At 45.9% G+C, this 20,125-nt stretch overlaps 1 protein-coding gene across 1 annotated transcript in view; it reads left to right on the forward strand.

The window, feature by feature from the left end:
• Nucleotides 1-273: 273 nt before the first annotated feature.
• LOC308178992 (uncharacterized protein) overlaps nt 274-20,125 on the forward strand; it is a 383,170-nt gene continuing 363,318 nt past the window's right edge. Inside the window, exons 1-2 of the mRNA XM_080558356.1 lie at nt 274-1,662; nt 15,562-15,721. The gene's annotated coding sequence lies outside the window, so the exon portion shown is untranslated. The remainder of the gene's footprint in view (nt 1,663-15,561; nt 15,722-20,125) is intronic.

The following is a 20,125-nucleotide window of genomic DNA, read 5'->3' on the forward strand; positions in this document are numbered from 1 at the left end:
TTTTGGTAAAGCCTTTTTGGATTTGTTTCTTCCTTGAAGCAACCCAGCTGAAGATTATATTCAGAGATCGCTCTCTAAGTATCTGCAGAAGGTGCAACTCTCCTCTGAAAAGCAGATCGACTGGGATAGACTTGTAAATCTTCCAGAAAGTCCATCTGCATCGTTATTATTACAATGTAAGGAAAAAGCCAAGACGTGCAGCATCGGGTCCCTACATCATACCATGCTGTGACAAGCCAATGGGAGTTTCAGACTAATGCAGGTTCGTATACACGCTGGTTTAAGCACTTTTTTTCTTCCATCCTTGCTTTCTTTAGGCTTCTGGAGCAAGATGTCTAGTGTCAGAGCTGTGAAGAGGGCAAGTGTGGGCAGGATTGTTCCTGCCTCCTTCTGGAAAAATCGCTGCATGCCTTTCCTGTCCCATTCTATCACATCAGACACTTAATGGTCACAAACCAGTGATGGGCTATTGAATGTAGAAGGGGAAATTGTAGGCGAACAACATCAGACAGATTTTCTTCAGGTGGCTGTTGTAGGGAAGTTCTTAGCTCATCACTGGCATGGCAGCTGGTAGGGAGCAATGTGGAAGGGAGGGAGAGTGGAAAGAGGTAATGGAGGGAAAAGAAATCTTACCTTGGCTTCACCAGTGGCAACATGAGCATATGCAATTATAAGATAGCTGGCAGATGACAGAGTTAGTTAATGTAACAAGCCCTGTAAAGCATTTAGCCACATTCTAGTGTTTAATCAGCTGTGTAAAGTGCAATATCTATCTTTCAATTTTATGCCATTAAGGGAGACAAGATTTTGATTAGGTACTTAATCTGGGCAAGAGGAAAACAGGCCCAGAGCAAGCCCACAATAGGCAGCAGAAGGGACATTCGACGAAGGATTCGATAAAGGAGAAAGACAGAAATTTAACATAAAAGAGAATTAGTGCAGCTCCTTTCAATTTAGTGCACAGATTTTTATGGACTAATCAATTAGAGGCTGTGGCTGCGCTGCTGGGAAGTGGTGCCGTGTTAGAGGCTTTGCCATATTAATTCTGTTCATTACACCGAGGTCAGACGGAGTGCTTTGGAGAAGCCCCTGCTGCTGAGCAGGTCACATCCTGGCTGCTGTCCCTTTGTTCAGAGGGGTAAATGGGTGAAGCCACACTGAAGTTGTGGGGCCGTTTGTAAAGTGGGTTGTGCTGTGTGTGCATGCGTGCAGGTTCTTTTGCTTGCTCGTTTGGTCTTTCCTTTGAAAGCTGGGTTCTTAATATTTTCCTTTATTGAGGAAATGGTCTTTTTAGCGAGGAAGTGTGGTAGGGTGCTGGGTGGAGCGCTGGAAGGTCGGGAGGTGGTTTGCAGGTTTATTTAAGACTTCTGACCTTCGACAAATTGAGCAATTTGTCCAGGTGGTACCTCAGACATCACCTCCCACAAAAGCGAGGAAATGAACTGCCTTACCCTGATGAGACTAGAAATGGAAGCACCTGTGAGTTACAGGTGCCTCCGAGCTAAGCACCCCTCATGCCACGCAAATAACACCCGTGTGGGTGTGCCAGAGGTACTGCTGTGTATTACAGGCTGTATCTTGTGCAGTGACAAGGCCTGGGCACCCGTGGACGTCACAACCTCTGAGAGTTTGAGGCACCTGCCAGACTTGTGCCTAGGTCAGGTGGGTAGCAGCTGTGGCCTTTCTGGAAGAGGGAACCTACTAAAATGTAGGGTTGTGCATGGAGGAAAGGGTTTGTGTCTGTGGGAAGGCTGCTGCACAGTATGGGGCGGGGGTGGCAGGGAGCAGAAAGAGCGCCTGGCTCTGAAACCCTGGTGCAGACCTGGAGGTGAGCTGAGGCTGTGAGCTGTCCTGTGCTGTCGGTGTTATCCCTGCTCTTTGGGGTGTACATGTGCTCCTGAACAGCCGGGAGGACACTATCTTAAGAGAAACGTGGTCTTTTTTTCTGCTGCATCTTGTTTGTGGAGTAGCAGCTAGGACTTGCGCCGTAGTATGCTTTGTGCGTTGGTTTCAGACCCGAGTAAGCCTGTGAAGATCAGGGAGGGGAGGACACTGGAGGCATAAAGGTAGGAAGAGAATCTTGCTTGGCTTGTTCTATGCAGAGATTTTTCGTCAAGTGTTTCTTAACACTGTTACTCTATTTCTCAAAGCAGTGCCTGCTGTGGGGCACTCTTCTACCTTGCCTCTGAAGCTGGCCCACCACACTGTGAGACTTGTGGTACAATGCACCCCGTTACAAGTGCAGATTTGTCAGTCTTTCTGGGTTTGTGCATGTAAAACAGTGCAGTTCTTGTAGGATCTGAACTGCAAAGTCCACGGTCTCTACAAGAGCTTAAAATAGAAGTCACTACTTAGCTCCCCCTTCTTTGGTGTGGTGTGTGGGTTGGGATTTTTTTTGTCACCTTCCATCTAGTCTCCATCTGCACTTGGGCTTCTGATGATTCCCTCTAATTCTATTAAACCACAGAATTACTTTTGTTGTTCTAAATACAGTGGCTCTTTCAAATTTCTGTCTCCTGAGGATGATGTGACGGAGCATATTAGTTTATGGTAAGCTGCAGAAAACTTGAACTCCCTGACTGTTCAATTCATGCAGAGTTATGACAGGTTATGCCTACAGGCTACGAGTTAGGGAAATTATTTTCTGTTCAAACATTTCATTTCTCTGCAGCTCTGTAATTCTATTTCTCTTCTTTTCTTTTTTGTCTCCCTGCAAGGGAAGTGCTGTGATATAAAACACTTTGGCTTTGGGTGCTCCTTTCTCTCATCTAAATATGAGACTCGGAAAATGATATGCATTTTTCTTTAATCATAAAGCCATCTTGTTTGCTAACCAAAATCATTTTAGGGAAGTCACAGCTGACAGCATAAAATGCAAAGGGAAAAGAATACAATTTTTAATCTCATTAGGTCTGTAAAAATGTGACTTTGAAAGTACTGCTAAAAGCGGATGTAAAAGGGGATAAGGGGGAGTAAATCCCAGATTACCAAAAGGGCCTCGGTTACATTTTGGTCCTGTACAGCTGGAACCAATGGTGGTTTTGTCATTGAGTACAATGGAAGCAGGGTCACACTATTTAAAACAGGTGGGAGGTGGAGGGGATGACAAAGAGCCTTCCTAGACTGCCACTTCACAGTAAAACTGGGCAAACTGGGCAGATCTACCTGCTTGCACTTGTTCTTCTGCAGGTAGATTTTATCTCTTTTAAAGCTGCCTGCAAGGGCTTTCAGTCATGTTTAAGAGCCTGCTTTTGGGCCAGCAGCCCAAGTGCTGTGGTCGTGCACCAGGACTTTTCACCTGACGTAGGAAGCTGGAAGGTAAAACTGTCCTAGGAGTCGGGGACAAGTTGAAAAGAGTAAAATTAGCCGGAGTAAGGCTATAAGGATCCCATCGTGGTCATAACTTGTTTCTGTCCTTGAGGAGCTGCAGGTTTCCTGGCTTATCCTCTTTGTGTCCATGAACTAAGCCAGGATCTGATTTGAACTGGGATATAAATGTACTTCAGGCAGAAAAATCCCTGTTGGCAGTTCCCATAAAACAATAAAATCATGTCAAATTTGACTAATTCTTGGGATGCATTGCCAGCAGAATGCTGACAGTCTGAATTTGTCATCACTGGAGGGAAAAGTGTGTGTGTTTCTGTGTCTGTGCAGGGGTGGGGAACGGACCGGCGGAGAGTGAGGCAACTAATAACAAAATGGAGACGGCATGGTACTCCATTAATGTTATTAATAACCCTATCAGGTTTTATTGAAAAGATGCTCTCTGTATCTGAATTTGCCACTACTTCAACCCATTTATTAAAGCTGAAATAGCTGGAGTCAGTTCAGACCATATTTATTATTATTATTTGCTGAATGAATGCTGTGATTATGGGTCCCAGAGGAATTAGGAGAGATAAAGTGTCATCTTTCAGTCTCTTCTCACCTTCCCCAGGGAGCAGTGGAGAGAATGGCTTCCTCTCTGTCTTTTTCTATTAGACTTCTCTCTAATTTCTATTAATAGGGTTCTGAGACCTGCTGTAACACTTGAAAATTTATCTCCTACATTTGGAATGGTGATATTTAACAATAATGGTATGCTCAGAGGGGTATTTTTCTTTTATGCTTCCTCCTGCGTCTTCCAGAGCTGGACATCGATTCCTACAATTTTAGTGATAGTTCAGGGTTTTTTCTGGATGTCTCCAAAATATCCTGTGGGTTCACTCTTGCTCGCTTTTGATGAGAGATAAAAAGCCTGTATTGACAGGCAAGGCCGTGTTAGATACGGGGAAAACAAGAGCAGGAAGAAGGTGCCAGACAAAAGCACATCCAGGTTACCTGTGAAGCCATCCGGCCTCGTGGGTCCCCTGCTGTGGTTTTAGGCAGGAGGCTATTCGTGCTCAAACCTGGCTCTGACTGCACGCTGTTAGGTGTGGAAATTATATCACTGTGGAAAACAGTTGGAATGGGGATGAGATGAGGTCATCCTGTGTAAGAGCAAAGGATGTGGGTGATGCTGAGTGAAATAACAACTGTACTGGGATGTGCTGGTCCTATAAGGAGAACCCAGGGTGTAGCACTGAGGCAGTGGGCAGCAGGCAGTGCTGGGGAGGGATGATGGATAGTGCCAGCACTCCCCTTGAGCAGAACTGGGAGGGAAGGGCCCCGCTGACCTTTTATTCTAAGAGGAAAATAAATGCATTTCCTTGAAGGATGAGGCTTTGTGAGCCTTTCATTGGAAAGGGGTGATGTGGCAACCATTTGTGAGGATTAAAAGAGCTTTCAAATCTATGTACTTTATTCCCTTTTATGTGTATCTGAACTGTGCTGTTAAAAAATAAATACTTATCTCAAATTCTCAAGAAAAGGCTGCTCGTTCATTGCCTAGCTGGAAGTGATTGTGGCCCTTCTTTTGAGAAGCTGCAAGCTTCTTATATTTGTTCGTATAGGTCACCAAAATTTCTGTTAGTATACCCCTCTCCCTAGACATTTTTATACTTTGGTTTATTTAAATATCCCCCAATATTTGCAGGTACAAATCATGGTGCCAACAGGTAAATATTGGAAATGGGGAAAAAAGACAGCTGAGTATATAGTCTATAAAACAATCAGCAGCTCTCACGTAGAGATAAGCCCGTGTAAACGGCAGCTCTCACCAACCTGCAGGCGTGCTGCGTCTGTTTAAGGGACCCAGGCAGTGATTTGCCTCTGAGAAGAGGGTGGTGGATGCTCCGATTCCTCTCGGAGCATCCATGTGTTTGAGGAGCAGACTAGAGCTAGACTCGAGCAGCAGTCCCGAGAAACCTGGCCCAACCCTGGCCCAAGCTGCTGTGCTGGCCGTGTAATGGCACCGGGGTGGTTACGCTGGAGTGTGCTGGGGCAGCCCGACTCCTCAGAACCGCTGCTGCTCTGTCGTTCACTGATGTAAAAACAGTTGGAAAACGAGGCATTTGGTCGTGCTCCAAAATGTGTGCATTGCACTTGCAGCTTGTTTGGGCATCTTGGGGTCAAGGTTGACTCTGCAAGAAAACAGTGCTGAAAACCAAGCCTGTGTTCTGCATCATTGCTCTATCTGCCGTTTTATTTTCCGCTCCCTGAAACCTCTCTCCTTCTGTTAGTGTTTAAATTTCATCAGAGATGAAGAAAAACAGCCACTGTGTAAACAGAGCGAACAACAATAAGGGAAAACAAACATATATTAGGAGCCTGGAAACATATTTTCCTGCCTTCCTGTATAGGAACAATACCAAGAGGAATAAGAACAGCAGCCTTATGCCAAAGTGGGCCTGAAAAACAAGTGTGCAGTCGAATGGACGTCCTGAGATCATATCAACTACTTAACCTTGCAGGGGAAAAATGAATTGAAACAAGAGACAGCATGGGTAAAACCCTAGAGGAACACCTTGTGTTCTTCTCCTGCCGAAAGGAAAAAAAACTGTCTCCCAACTGATCTAAAGTTTCTCGGCAGCTTCCCTGTTTGCAGAAATGTATGGCATGCCTACAAAGGGAAGAACGTCTTCTAAAGACACTAGTGATGTTGGGTACTTAGCTGGTTCGTCTTCATGAGGCCTGTTTTTCTCAAAATCGTCTGGTGAGATAGGGTGAGGGAAGGCTCTTTAAATCTACTGCTTTTTCCCCTTTAAAAACCTTGGTTTGATTAAGTTTTGGCATTACATTTGTTGCATGAAAGACAGGAACTCCTCTGATTATTTGGATCGTAGAGTCAGGTAAATCAAAGGAACAGATCAAAAGAAGAGGAAATATTAATGAAAATCTATATTCTATGGTCAGCATTTTTAATAGCTCTTGAAGAAAATCAAAAAGGAGAATCAGCTGTACCTAGGAAACTTGTCTGATAAGGATGATATAATGCGGTGCATTAATGCAAACTTCAGTGCTACATGCAGCTGGAAACAAAACCGAAAAATGATGTTCTAAATAATAAAGCAATATTTGACTGTTTAAAAGCCTCACAGTATGAAATCTGTCAAAATTTGACTCCTATGATTGGCCTGGGGAGGCAGAGCACAGCAATAAAACCCAAATCTAAGAGGCTGGTGCTCTTGCATCAGAAATATAACTGGAAGAATTAATCACACCACTTGCGTTTCCTGTGTGACAGCTGCTGAGTGGAATATGGGGAAAGTGGTTTTTAATTTTTGGATTCTTTTGGCTTCTCTGCTTGAAACTAGGCCTGATGTTGCACAGCTAAGTGGAGAACTGGGATCATCCTTGCTGGGTAAATTTGGCTGGATGCTTTTATATGGAAGTCGCCGTTAAGCATAAATGAAGTTCCTACATGTGGTTTTACTGGAGCTTTTTACACCAGGTGGTGTTCCTCATCTCAAGGACAGTCACAAGTGCAATGCGTTGCATGAGCAGAACCTGTAGGTGAAAACTGAATTTCTGGCAAGCTTCACGTTTTGGGAAAAGTCGGCCTCTGCTCTGCAGCCTGCTTCCAGAAACTGTACGTGGAAAAGTCACTGTCTGTTCTTGCCAAGCTGAGGGAATCAATCATGCGGAAATGCAGACTGAGTATCCATGACACTGACTTAGATTGTAAGTGTAATACAATCTGAACATCATTCACTTGCTTTCAGTTTTGAGTCTGGAGGGTGCGCTTAGTCTGTTTTCAACTTCTGTGCACAGCTAGGAAAGCCCAGAGCACTTTGAAATGATCACACGATCTCTCATGTCACTGGGTTTAGGCAAGGGTGTGTTTTAGCAATCAGTGCACAAAGTGTTCACGAAAGTTTGCTGCGATGTACATGGGCTGCTGCTGATTACTGTCCCTGCCTGCATTGCTGTGATGTATCTGGTGGGAATGAGAGGCTGTGAACCATTTATCGTGGCCCTCTAAACTGAGGGCATCCCTTCCTTAACTGCTTGATACCAGCTAACGACGAAGGGGCAGCAAAAACCCTGCAAAGGAGAACGGAAACGTTGGTAGAAGTGTGTAAGCACTGCTCTGAAGAGTTCCACGAGGAGTACTTGGGCCTAGCGACTCCTGATAGCTTCAGCCTCAAAGAATAACCTCAGTTCCCTCCCCTAGTTCACTCCTCACAGCTGCCTTCATTTTTGAGCTCCGTTTCACTGAGTTTTGGTAGGCTGGTTGTCCGATGGTGTGTCAGAGATGGAGCTAGTGTATTTTTAGTGAAAATGTGGAATTTGGGTAGTCTTTGAGCGTGGGATTGTGAAAGCAGGTTTCCAATGGAGCGAATGGTTTAATAAAATACACGTGGGGAAAAAAAGAGAAAGCACTGACGGGGCATTGCCCCATTCTAGCCTTCAAGGGATTTTTTGCTTCCACAGCTACACGATGTGGAAAACTTGTGAGCCGTGGCGATGAGCTCACAGCACACCATGCCCCTAGCACAGGCCTGTTTTGCTTTCATGCTGCAAAACTAGACTGAAGTAACAGCACCAAAAAAGAATAACTTAATCTCTTCCCAAAGGCCCTGCGCGGCACAGGCTGGAGCAGACGGCGCTGGTACTGGTGAGCTTCTCCTGCAGGTCTGTGTTCGTTGTGGCGAGCAGCTCCTGTCCCCGTGGATCTGAATTACTTGGATGTGAATTACTTTGTGCAGACAAACGTTGCTGTCCTCCCAAAGCCCAGCAAGAGGTGCTTGCCCTCTAGCAGCAGCGAAGGATGGGATCTCTCTCCGTTCCTCAGCCAGCTGTTAGCAGCTTTGTATCGTAGTGTGAGTGAAAGGTGGTTGGTTCAGAGCAAACAAGGCTGTGATACTCTCGGACAAGGGGTAGATAAAATCCTCGTACAGGCATCTTGATACAGAATTGGTAACTTGTGCTGAAGAGCCGGGTGTTTGGTGGGAGCAAAACCTCCAGCCGTCCCTGCTGGTGCTCTGACTTGTGGCAGAGAGCAGATTTCGTTGCTCTTACCCTCACGGATGCACTTGTTTAAAAATGGCTGGAGTGATTTTTTTAATGTAGTAGTGTTTCTCTTGAATCTTTGCAAAGTTCTTTCGAAAGTGTGTTCAACACAGGCCTGGAAAATGACTGAAAAGCTGAGCTCTCTGTGGGGCTGTAGGCTCGGCCCTGCTGCAGGAGCCAATTTAAACACTTCCACGGGGCAGAGAGTCATTCGCCGATTTTGGTTTAAAACAGTGATCAGACGTGGAGGTGCCAGAAATCTCAGAGTGTTTCCGTGCCAGCTCTGCAGCTGTTAAAGGACACGGACTTGGGATAAGGCTCAAATAAACATCCAAGGTTTTTTCTATCGAATGTTTAAATGAATGAAAGCTGAGCTCCTAACCTTTCGAGATTTCCAGCTTACGCACTTATTAAACAGAGGAAAAGCAATAGAGCGTACCACTCGATGTTTTTCAGCGTCGTGCCTTCCAAACTCCCCTGTCTCCTTCCAAGCTCCGCTCTGTGATCCTGCCTTCCTATTACCATCGGAGACAAACTGGAGAAAGGAACTTCATAAGCAAGCCCGATATTAAACATATAAATAATGCATCCTTCGGCGTTATTTATAATGCAGTAGCATCACTGTGCTATATCATATGCAATTTCACATTGCCTCTTTTTAACTGCTTTCCTGCCAAGCACATCCTTCAGTAAGTTCAAAAGCAACATCAGCTGCTTGTTTGATTTTTTTTTTTTTTAATTATTATTCTTATTTTTTACCCCTTCCCCCCTTTCCTGGTGTAATTATTAGTATGTTGTGCTGAAGAAACTTCTCATATACAAAACATAAAAAGGTTTAAGTTCTAATGCCGGTAGGTGATGATATCACTTCTAAGTCATTATAAATTACAGTACCGTTTGGATTTGGAAGCGGAAAATTTTCTGTATGGGGAAGAATGACCAGGGGGAAGTTAACTAGCTGTTTGAGGCTTGTTTTTCAGTGTTAATGTTGTGCTCAGAGGGTGACTTTAAAGTTATTCCAGCATGATAATAGCAAAATATACTGTTTCACTGGTCAATTGCCCTATGTAGGCACGTTTACATCTTGAAAGAATGCTTTTGTGTCCTGCACATACACACGCAAAATCTGGAATAACAATACTGAGGCTTATCTTTGTAGATCAAATGAAAGCTGTAGTTGAATGTTCCATTTGTTTCTTAATGAGTATTGTCAGGCTGTGCCCTACGCTTAACAAAAGCATATGTGCAGATATTGTTCTGTTATGATTACAGTGTAATTATATCATGTCTGTAATGGATTACTGCATCTGGCCTTTTCTTGGTTTAAGAAATCTAGGAGGAGATTAGTTGATAACTTTCAAAAGGCAGCTAATTTTTTTTTTTTAATCCTTTTTCTCTTATCCAAATTCCCCTATGTTTAGGTTTGGCAGAACAGTTCTTTTGGGTTGAGGATACAAAATTGCTTGATTAAGGAAAACACTTTTAATTATTTTGCTGTCCATAGCTGTTTGTCTCTGAAATCAAACAAACAAACCAAACAAAACCCAAATTTGAAATAGTAAGAGTTTCTTTGCAAAACAAACAAAAAAACTTCAGCTGGGAAATTATTATTTTTTAATGCACATGTGCCAATGTGCTGTTTTATAATAATTTCATGTTTCACTTTTACCTCATTTTAGCACCTTCTTACTGTGTTTACCCTCTTCCTGACAGCAATGCGAAGTGTGCGGTGTAGTTTAAGGAAGGCACCTTCTCTGGTGGGGAAAATGGTCTATGTAAAGGAGAACAGGGGCTTTTCGGGTTTGTATTTGCTCTTATTTGGGTATGTGGGTGGGAGGAATCAACTTCATTTGTTGATCAGTGTGTTTCATGACACACATCTGTTTTGTGTAATTGCTGCCTGTCACATTAGGGCATGTTCTGCTTTCCAGGCAATGGGGAAAAAGAAAAAGACAAGATGATGTGTGAGAGTGGGCGGCTGCCCGTCCGTGCTGGGCAGGAGCTGTGGGAGCAGAGGCCAGTGCCTGGCACGGGGCGACTGGCTGAGAGGGCACCGTCGCTTACCTGGCACACGCTGAGCTCCTTTCCTAGCGGCTGCAAGTTGCTCCTGCTCTTCTGCAGCTCCTCATCAGGCTCTGCTTCGATACGCTGACCCCTTCTTAGCAACTGTCAAGTGGAGGCACCAATCCCCACCACATCTCTCCACATTTTTCGCACCCGGGCTGTGTACGAGTTATCCAGTGGTAGAGGATGTGCTCTGTGTGCTGAGTATCGCCTCCTGCTTCCCACACAATTTGCTTTCTTTTCATTTCTGTGCAGTTTTTTCCCCCTTTTTTTTTTTTGGTTCTGAATTTTAAGTTTCCGACAGACTGTTCTGGTTCTGTTTGCTGAATGAGGGCTTTGTGTGAGATAAATGCCTTTAGGTGCTACGGTGATACAAATAATTAATGAAGGGCTCTTTAATTCTTTGTAATAAATGTTATATGGCATGTTTGAAATACAGCTACCATACAGCCATGTGCACCAAAGTAGGTACAGCACTTACAGTAACTGGTGTGTTAAAATGTGGAGTTTTATTATCAGTAACCTCTGTCCTGCAGGCATTTAAAGTCCTACGATCCCGGGCAGGAATGAGAAAATAAGAGTTGCTGGACAGGAGCCTTCTTTGTGCCCATAGCCCGAGCTGTAAAACCGTGATGGCTTCAGCACAGCTCTTCTGGGCACTGCTCCGCGCTTCCCGGGGGGGTTCTCCCATTTCTCCCCAAGTCAGGCCTGTGCTCACCACGTGCTCCTTGCCCTGTGCTGCGACGGCACCGAGGGCTCTGGTTCATCGCTCTGGCTTTGCGGTGTATTTTGGCAGCCTGGTTGCTGAAGCACTGAGGCTGTAACAAACCACAGAGCAAGGAAGTTACGGTGATGTATGCTGCGTGCTTTCAGGCTGTTAGGATGAAAGCTGCTGTAGGTACTCGTGTGTTTTTCGCCTTAGCTCGTGTTCAGCATGGGTACCCGGCTGTTGTGGTGTGGCAGAGCAGGGTAACTGCTGGGGGATAACCCATGGCAATGATCCGAGTGGGAAGGGGAAGCAGCGAAGATCACACCACAAACACTCGTTGCCTCTCCAGGAAGGCTGGAGCGCAGCCCGACGGGACCGTAGGGGGTGAGGAGAAGCAGCAGAGTTCTCCCCTGGTGAGGTGCCTCGGGCCCTGCATCTCGGCATATCCCCCGTGGTTTTGTTGGGGCACGGCATTAACTTTCCAACGAGCAGAAACCTTGTCGGGCATAGCAGGCTGCGGTAGGTCCTGGCCCGTGGTGTGGCCTGGAGGAGCCCCGGGCCGTGCTGGGGAGGGGGCTGGTTGTCCCCGCGGAGTTAAACCATCGTCCTGGGGGAGGCGCCCAGCTGAGGGGCAACACAAGTTACAGCGGGGCCTTCTGGGCCTGCAGTGCCCTTGTTTTCCCTCGTCCTTCAGCTCAGGTAGACAGCACGTATTTATTTTTCTTTAGCGGCTGGGGAAAACAGAGTCCAAAAAAGACAGGATTTTCTAATCTCCCATAAAAAAAAAAAAAGCTATGGAAATTTGAAAGAAAAGGAAGATGATAGTATCGCCCACACTGAGACTGCAATTATGGGTCCTGGGAGGAAGTGTATAAAGCCTTATTGAGTGGAGATAGCTGAGGAGGCTGCGGGGGCCTGCGTGGTGCGAGGAAAAGGCTGGAGGAAACCCTTATCAGACCTGTTATCCTGTCTCTGTCATTCCCATACAGATTAATGAGCTCCAGGATGCCCTCAGCCATGTTCAGACCGGGGTCTGTTTATCCCAAAATAGAAGGCGCTGTCTTGTGCCAGAGTGTCATATTCCCAGGCCAGCAGCACCATTGTGTTTTATTACCCCATTGTATTCAGGGGTTACATCCGAACTTTTCCTCTCAGCTCCTTAATCACTGGTTTGATGGATGAGCTCCATGAGAAACGCTCCTGCGGCCGTCGCTGCCACCGATCCAGGGTGGATCAAAATGGTTGCTCGGCTTCCGAGCTGTCCTCGCGCCAGCTCTGGGCAAAACAAGGAGGGGGGTGTCCTGCCCTTCTCCGCCGGATAGCGGGAGGAAGGGGTGGGATGGAGGGCAGGGAAGCAGCCGTGGTCCTTCTGCTCTCCCCAGCAGCGTGAGCCTGCTCTGCCCGGCCAGAAGGCCTCAAAGCACGCTTGTGGGGTGGTGCTGGAGAAGGTGGAAGGCAGACTGGGGTGCCCAGGAGCATCCCCTGCCTTCCCGAGCCCCCACGTACCCGCTGGCCTCGGTAGCCCCACGTGCCCGCAGCCATGAACGCCGCGGGGCTGCGGTTCCCTCGGCAGGCTCCTGCTCGCTCTGCCACTTCCCCGGTGCGATCCCGGGGAATTATCCATATCTCTGACAAGAGAATAGGTTACTAATGCACCAACACAGCTGTTTTGACACTTTTGATGAATAACATTCAATACTATTAATTGGAACAATTGCTTTTCATTTAACTAAATCACTAGAATTGCTAAACTAAATTGAAACGGAATGTAATTTTGCCTCGCTCTCCTTTAATATGGGCCTCTAAATGTCTTCTCCCTGAAGAATTAGTAACTTAATCACCTAACAGTGATAACTGTTTCATAGTCCTCAGCTGGAAGGCTTTCCTGCTAAGCAGTATTGCATGGGAGTAGAGTGTTATAACAGGGAACAAATCCCATCTCTTTCCTTTCTCCCCCTCTCGGCTGCAATATTAATCATATTAAAAATGATTCTCTTCCTCTTTTTCTGTTCCAGCAAGATCTTTATAGATCATCGTAATTTCCCCCCCCCCCCTCCTTTTTGCATTGTATCAATCACTTGGTACGTCTAGCAGGGTGCACAACAATTATAGCTGTCCATTATGTTAAAGATGGATTTCTGCTGTCGCTGACTGGGCGGTGGGCTCCTGTTCATTTTCCAATGAACTCGTCATCCAGCGCCCACGGTGCAGACACTGCGTCGTAACACGGTGACTGCACCGGCCAGAAATACTTCCGAGGCAGGACTACAGGGTAAACATGTGCTTGCCTTTATTAATTATTCCAAAAGGATCATGGCATAACTAAGTGAAAATATTCTGAAATTTGCGTTACTGCTGAGGAAACCTCCTTTCTGGGGGCGTTAATCACTCAACTGAGCCTCTAAAATTCTGTCAAGTTTAACTTTCCCCTATAGCCTTTACATCCTACTTGTCTATCTCTGGCCATAATGGTGTTGATAGCTGTTTTACTACTTATTCTTTGAATTTTTCTTTTACTTGTTCTATTACTACACAAAACTAACGTTGTGATGTTGGCTTTTTCAGCATTATTTCATGATAAAATGTTTCTGTGTAGCTTAAGTTTACCTGGCTTAATAACTTAGCTAAAGAGCATGTCCTGTGGGCAGGAGAGTCCCTCATCTTGAGGCAAGTTGAAAGCGGGATTGAGAGGGGAAGCCTTTCGTTAGTAGGTAGCACTTGCACGGTTTTTATTTGGTCTTTAACAGATTGAGCTTCTTGTCCACACTGATTCATGTTAGAGTTGGCAAAATTTTGAATTAATGAATTGTTTTTATGCTCTTTCCTCTGAATTTACATTTTCTGTTTTCACAGTCAGTGACTCTTCCGTAGATCTTGAGTTCTTGAGTTCCGTAGAACTTGAGTTCTGAGAGGGAGGCAGGAAAAGATACAAAGCTGAGTAATACTATTACTGAAACGTACTGCGATCTGGTTCCCTTGGGTCAGTTGTTCCCTTGGAAAAGTTTTTGGTATGATTGTGAGCGCTAAGAAGCAGCCCAGCGCTTGGAGGTTGCTGTTCACGCACAAGACAGGAAGATGCCAAACTTCCCCCCGTTGCCTTATGCTGATTTCTGCCGTTTGTCTAGACCTGGTGCTGTGGAGCCCTGCCCTAGGAGCTGCTTTCCGCCCTCTGTAAGCAAACTGATGCTGAGTTTTGGTTCCTGCCCATTTGGGCAGGACTGCCCCAGGACGAATATTTTGAGCCTTTTTGTCACCGAGCCTCCTTCCTGGCCAGGTGTGTTGGGCCTGACACTGCATCCTCTGCAGATCCCTCATTTCACAGCCCTTCTGGGTGGCTGTGTGCAGGATTCATTTGTTTTAAGCCTGCCTATTGTGCCTTCCCAGAAGCCTCACGGGAAAGCTAAGGCAAATTAAATAAGTCAAATGGATATAATTTGGAGCATGCTAGATCTTCATTGAAGCATTGTTTTTTGTGTTTTTTTTTTTTTTTGATTGGGGAGGGACAAAGCGGTCTTCATTGCAGATTACTATACCCACCTGTTTTTTGGGTTACAGCTCATTCAGATCTGCTGTTGGGGATATGCCAGCATTTCCCTTCCAGGTTTCTGACCTGTTAGTGACAATGGGCTTTTCCTAAAAGGCAGAGCTCTGTGGATTCCTGCGGGGTTCAAGGCTGCTCATTTCTGAGGAAGGGATTTTCTACGTGCGTTGCCGCTGCAATTGAAACTATCTCTAGTTATGTCCCAATCACAGTCCACTGAATCAAACAGGTGATTTAATTAATAAGTTTGGCAAACTTGGATCTATTTAATGAGTGATGAATGGAGCTGTGATGCTTCCCATCACCAGGTTCAGGGTTTTATAGCCAAGTTGCTTGGTATGATTCGTTGCTGTTACTTTTTCCATGTACGTGGCTGAAAGCCGTTCCAGCCTGTGGCACTGAAGTTTTGTCAAGTCAGTGGTTTGTTCACTTGGTATTGGTTCCGTTTCCTGACCAAATGACTTTCTAAAATTTTAAGACTAACATGGACTCTGTTCACAAATTGCTAGTGAATACCTGTAACTGTATCATCTGTGAATAATCTGTGAGATACTGCAAATATTCACTGACATTAAGTAATTAACAAGTCCACCATGCTAGATTAAGTAACCTAATGGGGGAAGAACGTAGAGAAACGGCTCCCATACCAGGTGCTGCCATTAATCAAACTGCTGGGACTTGTGTTGGTGGTTGCTGTGCTCTTGGTGCAGTTGGATGGATGGGGGCTGTGGGGCGGGCTGTTATGCTGCCGTTCTGCCTGCGGGCCACAAGTGCGTGCTGGCTTTGCAACTGGACATCCAATTCATCTAAAATAGTTCATCTTTCCCGTTATTAACGTTCCTTGCTTCTCATACTCCACTCTCACTATCTGCAGGGACGTGTGCTGAGCTTTCCTGCTATGCCGTGCAATAAGCTTGCTGTAGAGAGGAAATCATAGCAGAGGACGGGGTACGGAGAAAGTCTTCTGAAGGCTGAACTTCTGCATACGGCAGTGATTTACAGAGGTTCTTTGACTCTGTCTGGCCACTCGCAAGGTATTTCTAAACATAACTTCGTTTAGACCAGTATCTGGGAGGGGAAAGGGAAGTGTGATAAAGCAAATGATGGAAACTTGCAGCTAAAAGTGTTTTGGCAGCTGAGGCCTGGAGTGGTGCTGCTTGAAAGATGAGCGCTCTGTGAATTGAGGGCATCTCAGGAGAAGTAAATCTGCCTCCTCCAACACAGACTGAGCACTGGCCCAAAGACCCCGGGTAAATAAGAATCAAACTTCACTACAGGACATTTATGTGGTCATGATTTATTGGTGCTCTCAAAGCCTTTGAACCTTTGCAGCCCTTTGGGGGAAATGGTGTGTTACAGGGGCTTAAATAAATAAATAAAAAATAAGAAGAAATACATGCCTATAGCTACAGGAAAAACCTATTGTGCCATTTGTTCCAAAAGCCTTGACACGTTCAGGGCTTTTTCCTGAATTTGATTTTTTTTTTTTATAGGATTTTGGTCAGTCAGCCAGTGCTGTAGGAAATAAAACAACTCCTTGACAGATTCTTGTTTCTCAGTCCCTTTCCCAGCAACTTCCCCCTCTGGTAAAGTGAACTGAGCTGCAGGATTCTGATGGAAAAATCAAACAAACCTGCCGAGCGTGGCTGAGAAGTAATAGAAAACTACTTGGATCTCAAGGCCCTGCCAGTATAAGTTTAACATAGTGTTGTTTCTTCACCAGATGTCAAATATCCTTTTCCATTTTTCTGTGGTGTATCGTGTCCTTGGTTCATCCTTCTGTGAACAGCTGCTGGTGCGCTGACTGCTTGGAACGCAGCGGTTCTCTCTGTGGAGGCTTTCTAAACCTCTGTACAGCCCGCTTTGCTGCCAGGAGTCCATCATGAAATCTAATGTCTTGTACCTTATATTACAAACAGAGCCCATGCTCAAATTCTGTGATTTCTTAGCTACAATGAAGGAAAATAGAAACTTTGCTCTTCCAAGGAAATAGCGGCTGTACTGTGGTTATTTGGGATTTGCCACTAGTTTGTGTTATTGGAAGAGTTTGCATCGCCTTTGTAACGTGTTGCAGCCAGTTGTACTACAGATGTGAGGTACCCCTCTGGCTGGGGCTTGCAATGTGAAAAGCTCTCATGTAGAGAAGATGAAAGGTAAGTTGCGTGTGCCACCAACAGGTTGTTTGCATGGTGGCTTGGTGGTGGTTGGAATGGGGAACACATGTTCTGATGGGTACACAGCTAACATCCAGTTGGTGATGCATACTTATGGGTTAGCATTAAGAAAAATCAACTTCTGTTTAAGAAGCATTGGAATTCTTGATTGTTTTGTGGTAATTTTTGATAACAATTTCTGTACCATGTAATATTGTTGGGAAGTATCATTTTCCCTCCATCTATTATCCCTCTCCTCTTTTACACTGATAAAAGATGGGGAACAAGGTTTGAGTTTGGAAAGAAATGAATAAAAACCAACCAGCCAACCCCTTGGCAATAGTTACCTGTTTGTTGTTAGTCTTCCTTTGAACCGTTAGAGAGAACTCATACACCTGAACTCCTGAAGTTACAGCTTGTCTCTGGTTCAGTCTGAGTGTAAAGCTGGTGTAAGGGTGACTGCGTGCCCAGGTCCTCCTCGGGGAAACTGTGAGCGAGGTCAGCTCTTTGACATAAAAAGCTGCCCATTGCAACCCCGTCTCTTCTCTGGTGCTGTCAGTCTGATGTCTCTGCTGACAGTCCATACCTAAGAAAAGTTTTCTTCTGTAGCCTAGAGGGAATTAAGGTTGAGCCAAGGCTCATAATGTTTTATAATAGTAAGTATAATTTAATTCTTAGAGGTTGCCTCCAATATCTGCAGGCCAGAAGCAGAGTGTGAGAGGGATTTGCAGGTAGGATAAGTCATTCTGATTGTCCTGTAGCTTCAGAACATGCTTTGCCTTTCACAGGTCCATCCTAGGAGGCCCGGCTGGGCTAGAAACGTGTTGCTGCCTCCTGGTGCTTTGTGGGGGTAGCTGTTCGCAGGCTCGTAGGGTGGCAAGGTGGGGTGCTTGGTGTATGGAAATAGTCAGCTCTGCTTTTAGCCCCTCCACTGCCTGGCCTCCTTTTTGTTGCTGGCTTCCTGGTGGTTGCTTCCAAACTTGCTCCCTTCTGACCTTTGGCGAGTCCTTTGTTTTGTGGGCCCTCTGCATTGCAGAGCCTTCTACTTGTACTCATTCAGCGTGGAGCAGGAGGCGCTTTCCACAGAATTAAAAACTTTAATGTAGTTCTAGGTATCGCTTTATTTTTTCTGACAGTTTTGAGAACAGTTTAGATTTGCAAACCTTTAAGAACTATCAGAACAGCTGAGGTTATGCGTACAGGGAGCCGCTCCTCAGGTGTAAGAGGCTCAGCCCAGCACAGCCCCGGCGTACGCTCTGTTCTCTGCTTCTGCCAAGGGGATTCCTTGCAGCAGTTCCTCAACCACGGCTGCCTTCGCACTTCTCTAAGTCTCTCAAGCAGCTCATGTGGATGCGAGCAGGGCCGGTTGCCTCTCCCAGGAGGTGCAGAGGTGGCTGGGTGTGTTATGGACGGGACTTCACTGACTCAGAGGAGTGCGTGTGACAGTGAGATTGGCAACGCGTGGCTGTAAGCTCAGCTACTTGTCTTTAATTTCTGAAATGGAGAGACCCTTCCCCTGTGCACTGTTCTGGAGCACTTCCCCCTGTCCTCAGAACAAGAGTGTGCGCCGGCAGTTAATGAGAAGCGCTGGAAGCTGGGTCCCAAGAGATGATTAAACCCCGCATGCCAATTAAAAGGAGTGTAATTACATAGCAGGGACAAGTTGTTAAACAAGCAGGAGGTTATTGTCCTTCAAGTCAACGTACTGGAACAGCAAGAAAGAGCCTACCAGGAAATCTCTGGCAGGGCCGTTTTGCTTGGCCTAAGGCTTTTTTTGGAGAAGCTCAGGAGCTGGGTGGGGAAGCAATGGGCTAATACGGCATTTTGCCTTTTGTTTGGTTGTTGGTGGTGGTGAGTACTTAGAGCAGAGAGATCTGGAAAGCGACTGCTGTGTACGTAAGCTGAGCTGTCTCTAGGCTGGTGTGTGGAAGGTGCAACCTCAAGTGCTTCCCCGGGCATGGTCGTTCACCCAGCTGGGAGAGGGGTGTGGGTGGATTGCGAGATCCCAGGGACCCAGTGCCCGGGTGGCACAAGTGGAGGTGTTGGAGGGTATTGCCTCGTGCTCTGCCGAACCCCGAACGAAGCTCCGTGCACAAGGCAGACGTGGGGATAATTTATGGTGACTGATGGGTTCTGTGCTTTTATCTGCTCAGGGGTGTCTGCAGACTTGCAACATGATATCATCACTCTTGTTGTTGAAAAGGCTTGATTTAACTTTTTTTTTTTTTGTGACTTGGATCAAGCACAGGGAATAAGGAGTTCAGTATTAGCAGCGTGAGCATTCCTGGTTACTGGTGGTGGAGGAAATGAGTCACATCCCACTGTTTCTGCTCTGTGTGTACCCAGTCCCAGGTGCGTAAACCGAAAGCTATCTCGTCCGACCTCTAGCAGTCTGTATTTGGTAGGGGTTCTGGGAGGCCTCAGCGTGTCTTCATCTAGTGGAGGAATTAACGTTAATTAACTGCCGGTCCCCTGTGTGTCCTGACCACTAGGTGACATCACACACTTAACATATTTTGTGAGCACTTCCAGTGGGAATGTTTCATGTGTGACCCGCACACTTGGTTTTGCTCATGCAGTGCACACTTGCGTTTTTCAGACATGTCTGTGCTTGAACCCCATGCACTAATAGACGGCAAACTAAAGAATGTGGATTTCAGGACAGAGCAAATGAGTTTTCCTAAAACAAGGCAGCTTGCTCCAGGAGTAATTGAACTAGCTCTGTTCCATTATCGGTCAAATTGTTCTTTAGGTGAAAAACCGAGAAATGCTGGGTGGATTTGGCTGGCTCTGTTCTGTTCTCAGATGCTCATCTGTGTAACCTGTGGCCACAAAATGCCCCTTTTTGTGTTGAGATGGCAGTAAGCTATAGCATTTAGGGTGCCTACTGGAAGAAAAGTGCAAGGCCAAGTCTCCCAGCTCCTGTTGTGAAGCTGGTGTGGCAACCGGGCTTGGGAATTCTTTGTTTGCAGTGGTGTAGGGCACCACTTTGTTTGCCGGGGTATTTGTTTGTTTGCCTGTGTATTCAGACTTCAGCCTGTAGTTAGGAAAATGAACGACGATTTACCTTTAAAGCAAATAACTCCTGAGGGCAGAAGGGTCAGTCAGCTGTGAACCGTGACAACTCAGGGCTGAATTCAGCCTGGGGAAAGCACAGGTAGCCCTGACTTCTAGGGGTAGACTGCATCAGCTGTGTGTATGTGTGGGTGTATATACATATTTTTCCCCCAGCTGAAAAAATTCCTCCCCTGTTGGAAAGTCCCCATGGATCAGCTTCTCAGTCAA

Source organism: Anser brachyrhynchus, assembly GCF_964034855.1.
Source record: "Anser brachyrhynchus genome assembly, chromosome: 16".
Taxonomy (NCBI): Eukaryota; Metazoa; Chordata; class Aves; order Anseriformes; family Anatidae; genus Anser; species Anser brachyrhynchus.